The 7,698-nt window shown below is 33.2% G+C and overlaps 1 non-coding gene across 1 annotated transcript; it reads right to left on the bottom strand.

Annotated features, from left to right (window-relative positions):
• Positions 1 to 430: 430 nt before the first annotated feature.
• Positions 431 to 503, bottom strand: TRNAR-CCG (transfer RNA arginine (anticodon CCG)). The gene has a single exon. It is a non-coding gene; the product is annotated as a tRNA-Arg (tRNA).
• Positions 504 to 7,698: the final 7,195 nt, after the last annotated feature.

The following is a 7,698-nucleotide window of genomic DNA, read 5'->3' as shown; positions in this document are numbered from 1 at the left end:
TATTATCATATTTTAGTATATTCAATAAAATTATATAGAATGACTCTGATCGTGTTTATCATTTAATAGTAAATAATATCGTGCGATTGGTGAGGTACTATTTTTTAATCGCGGAAGAAGATGACCACAAATTCCGCATATCTATCTATACAGAAAAGCAACTAGGTTATGCTAACCATAAAATTGGTTTGATCAGCATAAAGTCGTATAGAAAGAAAATAAAAGTTAATTTCTTTAAAATATAAGGAAATTATGTGTAATTAATACGATATAATATATAGATTGTTGACATCGCTCGTGTGAGACTATTATATTGCTAAATCTTCCACCTGAAGACACGCACTGACTGGATCATACGAAAAATACGATCATATTGACTGGATCATACGAAAAAATACCAGTGCCGCGGCAAAATGGGGAAAAAACATTTCGCCCCTGGTGGGACTTGAACCCACAGTCTTTGGCTCCGGAGGCCAACGCCTTATCCATTAGGCCACAGGAGCAACAGGTTTACATTTTAAGTTACAAGCATATAACTAATATCGATAACTTTGAAGACAAATTTTTATTGTTTATTTTAAATGTGTAAGTCTTGAAAAAAAAAAAAGTGGGACATTATTTATGGACGCGTCCTTATTTAATCTTTATTGGGCTATTAATTATAAATAATGATAATTTATTTATAATTTATCATTAACAGAAGTAATAAGTTAGGATTAATTTGCATTCACTGACGCGTAATCTAAAAGAGAAGGTAAATTGACGGTCTCACTTAATTTTCAGCTAAATGAAAAGGGACATTGTGTGTGTGTGTGTGTGTGTGTGTGTGTGTGTGTGTGTGTGTGTGTGTGTGTTGTGGGGGAAGAGCTCAACTTTCTCGTTCAAAAATCAATACGTTGCTCGAGAACAGTAACGCTTGACCCATTAAAATGGAGATGAACTTAATTTTTTTTATTAATTTTTTTACATTTTTCTCTTTTCAAAAGCTGTAAGAGAGGGCGTTTTCATCGTTTGCTAAAAACCAAACGATTCGTTTGTAAAGTTAAAATTGTTTTTCCACCTTTTGGACTAAGTTGTTTTCTAAAATGTTTAAAATTATCAAATATTTACATATTTGATAAATGTCGCAAAGTAGTTAACTCATAATATTTGATTCATAATGAAAACAAATCTATAACATAAGTTAATTTCTATGCTAATTTAACAACAAAAATCATCTTATTAATTACTGAGTTAAAAGTCGATTTAAATTTGTAATTTTATCTAACGAAAAATCGGTTCAGTTTAATAGTTACTTTTAAAAACAATCATTAATGATTGTGGTTATTTTCAATAATTAAAAATGGTTAAGTTTGTTTAATGCAAAACTAATTGTATTAGTTATTACGTGTATTTAAAAATCAGAAAATTTCACTACTAGTATAAGAATTGCTTCAGAATAACAGATTCGATATGCATTTGATATAAGCTAGAATGAAATCCTCAAATTCGGCAGAATGTGAATAATAACTTACTGTAGAGTGGGAATAACAGTATAAACGTAGAGGGCGCTTTGCACAAAACTGTAGTAATACTCCGTTCACTGAGAATGAAAATTAATAAATAAATATGCTGACGTCTTTTATTCCAAAAGGGAGATGTGAAACTTGTATTATAAATCCTGCTCAGGTATATGTGCTTTAAAGATAATAATAATAATAATAATAATAATAATAATAATAATAATAATAATAATAATAATCTTAGGCAAGTATATAACACATAAATACAGAAAAAAAAGTCATATGCATTCTCCACTAAATAAGCAAACTCAGCTCACTAATTAAACATATTGAACTGACAGTTCTTATAAAAAATAATAAATAAATGTCTTGGATCGTTCCTGATGAATACAAAGAAGTCGTTAAGATGTTGATAATAATAATGAGACTGAAATAGGCATTCTATTAAACTGCAACTCAGCAGGCAATTCTTTTTAGTGCAGTCCAAGAACTTTCAATGACAGATTCTGGTTTTTGGACGTGCAAATATAACCGAGGCACTCATACATGGTGAATCCCACTCTACTGCTATAAAACAAACATTAACTGAGACGTACAAAATCGCGCAGACTCAGCAACACGGAAAAAAGATATTTGGAATTCAGCAGAAAAAAAAAAACTTGTGGGAAGACGATGCGTCTATAGAAGAAATATTATAACTTCCATCTTTACAGTCCATAAGTAGATTCAGCAGTCACTTTTAATGTCCTAGATTTGACTTAGAAAAGTTGAAAACATGCCGAGAAAACTAAATATATTCGAGTTATGGAATTTAAAAACTGTAAAATTATTTTAATGCAATATAAATATAAGAATATTTGGAATTAGTAATTATTTTAGCCTTGGCTACCAAAGATCTACCACCAAGTTCATTCAGTTCCTTTTTCTCGTTTCCTAACATTAGGTTTTTCTAAGAATTCTGGGGAGTTTTCTAAATATTGTTGGACACGTTCTCCTAATGCCACTTTCTCGCGAGCTATAACTCTGTTTTCCCCAAATGCGTCACCTCTACAACAGTGGTGGCACTCGAAACACTTCCGTAGCACTTCCTTGATTTAATATTATTCTTCCTAGACGACACTAGAATGAATGTGTTGCTCTTGTGCATTTTACCAGTGCACTCTTGTCGGGATGCTTTACTGGCCTTTGTGACCCGTCACTATTCGTCTACTTGATGTTCCAGTATCTCGTCCATCTATGACGAGCTAGGATCGGACTTGTGATTAATGGGGAACCGTAGGTCAGCACTCTATTTTGAGCAGTACTTCTCTGTATGAGTTTTGCCCAGTAAACCAGTGAGTACGTTATCAGAATGGTTAGCTTCAACTGTTCAGGCTACAAAGAGTTGCCTATTTAATAGGTGGAGAGGAATACGAAGCATAGATGGCTGTCTTCCTTTTGGCCAGTTCTTCTAAATGAAGGCCGGCAAATTAGTGGAATTATTATCAATTTGTTTAGCCTATTTTACATATAAAATCATGATTATTGTCGATCCATAAAGCCAATAATCTATATTGAGCTATAGGTATTCTCTCTCTCTCTCTCTCTCTCTCTGACTGATCATGCAGGAAATCATAGCTGTAATTTCTTTGGCTACAACACTTACTCAACATCGTTTTCCCATACTTTTTTTATCTTAGAATTTTAAATATTTCTAGACATTTATAAGTGAAAGGTACCCTATTATTCTCCGTCATGTTTGGTCGTTTCTCTTCTGCGTTTGTGTAAAATAACTCGAGAACCGATCGACTGATTGTGATGAAATTTGACATTTAATATCAATCAGTCCACTCATAGTTCCTGCTTTAAGCGAAGATTAAAATGCATTTTTTTACTGCATTTTAAACCTTCCCCTGGAGAATTTATCGCATCCACTGAACGTGATTCGCATTTCTAGACTTTTATTTATTAAGAAGCAACATATTCCTAACATACCATCAGTGTTATGTTGTACATATATATTTCTTAACTTGTTTGTAATTCCTTCTTTTCTGGACCAAATTAAGATGCTAAAAAAAAAGCAATTTGATCCAAAAAGTTCTCTCTCCTCCCAAAAGGTCACTGTTTTCGAATTTAATTATGGAGTTCTGTAGCAATAACGTGTCTGGACAAGTCATTACTCACAAACACGGTTACATCTCACTACACTGTTTAATTGGTTCATAGTCAGCTTTTTATGTCCAGAAAGGGGTAATCACGTACATTAAATAAAACAATTGAACCCCTTAGACACATTTTACTTTTCACAATTTCACCTTTGACACTTTATTGATGAGCTCGCCTCTGCATTTTCATATTAAACATGAAAAACACAGCACACCTCAGTGTCAATTTGACTTAAGACATATCACTTATTTATATTTTTAATGTTATTTCTTTGTTACAAATTTCGTATAATTGTGTGTTTAATACGATGTAATGGAAACTATTTTCACAAACAACTTCCTAACTCTTTGTTTCTTCTTCTTCCGAAAAGATATTTATTAGTCATAATCAGAGTTTATCTGTTCTTCTTCTTCTTCGGAGACTTCCAAGTCTTCCAAGCAAAATGGTATATTGATCGTTGGCCATGATAGTAGTGAATAGAATCGATCGAATACGCGAGAGGGAGGAGTCTAGGGGGGTCGAATGACACCATTAGTCTTGTAAACTGAATGGAACTGGTGGTTGAGTATTGACTTTTACCATCTGCTGGGGGCCTCTTTTGTGAGCAGTCGGGGCTCAAAAGAGCCTTAATCTGATTTCGGAGAAATACAAGAACTCCTGTAATGGAAGAGTGAAAACAGCAAATTTTATTAGGGTAAGAATAACTGGGGATGACTGAAAATTTTTGAAGACAGACGTGTGGAAAGTAGCGATAAATAAAGTCACCGCCAGGCTGGGCAAACATAAAATGTTTAATCAATATTTTTTTATGGATGTTAAAGCGGTGCATGTATTGAATGGTAGTTGATATTTCATTTGATATTTAAGCGATATCTTTGTCAATATGCTATCTAATATTGGTATTTTGAATGCAATTTAAATGCTTCACCTTATCATTTTAGGAATATATTCTTCTCTCTCTCTCTCTCTCTCTCTCTCTCTCTCTCTCTCTCTCTCTCTCTCTCTCTCTCTCTTTCTCTCTCTCTCTCTGTATGTATAGAATCCTTCAGGGTTTCCAAATTGATTTTGACCAATTGTAGTAACGATTTCACTTTTAAATCTTCAGGTTTACTTGTGACTGAGTCAAATTAACCGATGCATTGTGGGAGCAATAATTGAAATGTCAGCAGACTCTACTTGAAATCAAAACAGTTCATTCATAGAACCCCTTCATTATGAAAAACGAAACCAGTTGAGCTCTATAGGAGTATTGCACTGTAGCTTTACTTGTAGGTATGCCAATGATTGAATTTCAGAAAAACTATGTTTTTCAACCCCGAAAGAAGCATTAACTTTGAAAGAGATGCCGAATGCATTAGAAAAGTGTTTTTTTTTTTTTTTTTTGGAAATTAAAATGAATTTAAAAATTCCAGAGAGAGAGAGGGGAGGGAGGGAGAATAACTGATCTCAACGAGACATTACACTCCATAAATCCCTTGTTATAAACATTAAAGGTGTGTGTTCCATACCTCAAAACTAACGAAACGATCCCAATAAACACGGGTCCAGACACCTTGCATTTCCAAGATGAGGAAATGTGAGATGCAGGTGTTGTAGCAAGAATGCCAGCAACATGCATAGATAGATGAAACTCCATTACCACGTGATTATGAACCAGAATCACATGCGAGAAGTGCCTTGAGTTGCGTTCAGTCTGATAGGCTTGCCATAAGCAAGTGGCAACTGCTTTTTGTTTCAGTGGTTTAAAGTGAAGCGTTGATATTTTTCTTTTATGCAATGGAGAGCGAGTTCGAGCTTTCCATTGCATAAAAGAAAGTTTACTGAATTTGCGGATAAGTGCTATTTTTTATTTATTTATTTTTTTTTTTATGGACTACCCAACAGAAATGCCCATGAAGCACGCTCATTGGCTTTATCAGGGCTTTCTCTTTCCATGCACTAGCAAACGGATGACTGCAGTAGAAGACGGTATATATATATATATATATATATATATATATATATATATATATATATATATATATATATATATATATATATATATATATATATATATATATATATATATATATATATATATGAAGTGGCGTCCGTCACTTCAGATTTCACTGTTGTTATTCCTAACTTATTTATACGAGAAGTCCATGTTTTATCATGCTATTTTTCCAGTTTGTGATAATTTATACACCTGAAGAAGTCGGCATTCCGACGAAAACAGATTGTGTTTTGATTAAAGTTTTTATCTTACTTTATATCGGTGTTCCTAGTCAGTAAAATTATGATTTTAATAAAAAAAATGTATAATCTATGTCGGATTCGAACCCGCAGCTTCTTGAGTGGAGAGAAATACGCAAATCACTTCAACAACTAGGCCGACACATACACGCACCCCATATATATATATATATATATATATGTATATGTTTTTTTTTTTTAACAGGGTATTTTTAATATTTCACTATTGTTTTTGATATTTTTATTAGTATTAATATTTTTATGATTTGAGTGATTTTATGCAGTAATTCATTTTATTGATACTAATACTGTCTTAATGCTTTAAATAATGCTTTAGTTGTAATTTTCTTACTTTTTATTACTATCTTAAATATAATTAAAATCACTTCCAATATTTTTTTAAATATATTTTTATTTTCTCAAAAATTAAAACATAATTAAAACATAAAAAAAAGAGCATAAAACTCTTCTTTAGCCCTTTCGTTAGGCCTAACTTCATTAATCATCCCCAAATAGTTAGAAATAGTTCCTTTCGTTGAGAGTATTTCGACTGTTGCTTTTACGTAGAAGATATATGGGAAAGATTAAACGCGAAAAGGTGGCTCAATTCCCTATCGTTCTTCCGGTCTTATTTACACCCACTTATATATGAATGTAAGGCAATGGCAGACATGGACATCAGGCGCTAGTTCTGATCCTTCCCTGTTACTAAACTACAAGCTACAGGTATTATTCTCCATTTCCAGTTGTTTACTCGGGGATTCGCCTTTGAGCTTTTCTTTCGTTTTCCATTGCCGTGTGTCACTGTAACATTTCGCGATCCAATCTTCTCTTCACGTTCCATTCTTTGGTTCATCAATCAATGGACTTTGGGGGATTGTTCTCTCTCTTCTTCCATTCTTTATTTCTGTTGACGATGAATTTCCGGAGTCATTTATTTCAAATCTACCGCAAACAGACAAGAGAGAGAGAAAAAGAAGAAAACTTTGGGATGTATTTCTTTTATTTACTTTTAAATTTTACATTTTCCCTGGCGAAATACATCTCAGCACAACTTCAAAATTAAGTTGAACAAATCCAATTCGAGAGTAAGCTTAAATTCTTTGTGTATACTCGCAATGCATTTTCATATAAACAATCTTCGTTTCTTATTTATAGTGTGTTTATCAACCGCGAGTCACCTGTTTGAATTTCTTTATTCCCGTTGTCTGCTTGCATATAACACTGTCAGTTTGGTTTTACAGATTTTGATGAAATTTGGCAGTTTGCTCTTAAATCAGACAAGCTTTATCACACTTAAATTAGACGAAATGATACGAAATTATGGAGTGTTGTCTAAAATTTTCACAGCTCACCGTCAGATGACACTACTGCGGTTAGTACAAATCTTATCCGCTAGGAGTAAGTGACGTGGCTCATTTACTTACCTACTCTCTCTCAGAAGTTTACATTATGAGGTGCAGAGAGCTTGTCTGCCGAAAGAAGGCTCTGAGAAAATTCTTAAGGTTTCAAAAGGGAAGATTGAAAGCTTGTTGGTTGAAGCCATTGCAACTGCACCACATCTTTGGGACAGGCTAGCAAACGAAGTCTCTCTCTCACTATTTAGTGCTACGATCTTAATGCTGAGGGTATCATGCAATATGTACGAGACCTGAAACAAAACTGCCTAAGTAATAGTTTTGTCTATTGATACCATTCTTGTCTCGTTAAAAAAAAAAATTATGCTTGTCCTTTAAAAAAAATAATAATAAAATACTATTCATGCCATTTGAAGCCTATCGTTTTCCAAATATTCACATTTTCTGCTTGAATTAGC

Source organism: Typopeltis vanoorti, chromosome 5 (genome assembly GCF_054136105.1).
Source record: "Typopeltis vanoorti isolate ZY-2024b chromosome 5, IOZ_Tvanoo_1.0, whole genome shotgun sequence".
Lineage (NCBI taxonomy): Eukaryota > Metazoa > Arthropoda > Arachnida > Uropygi > Thelyphonidae > Typopeltis > Typopeltis vanoorti.
This window is presented reverse-complemented; position numbering and strand designations above follow the sequence as displayed.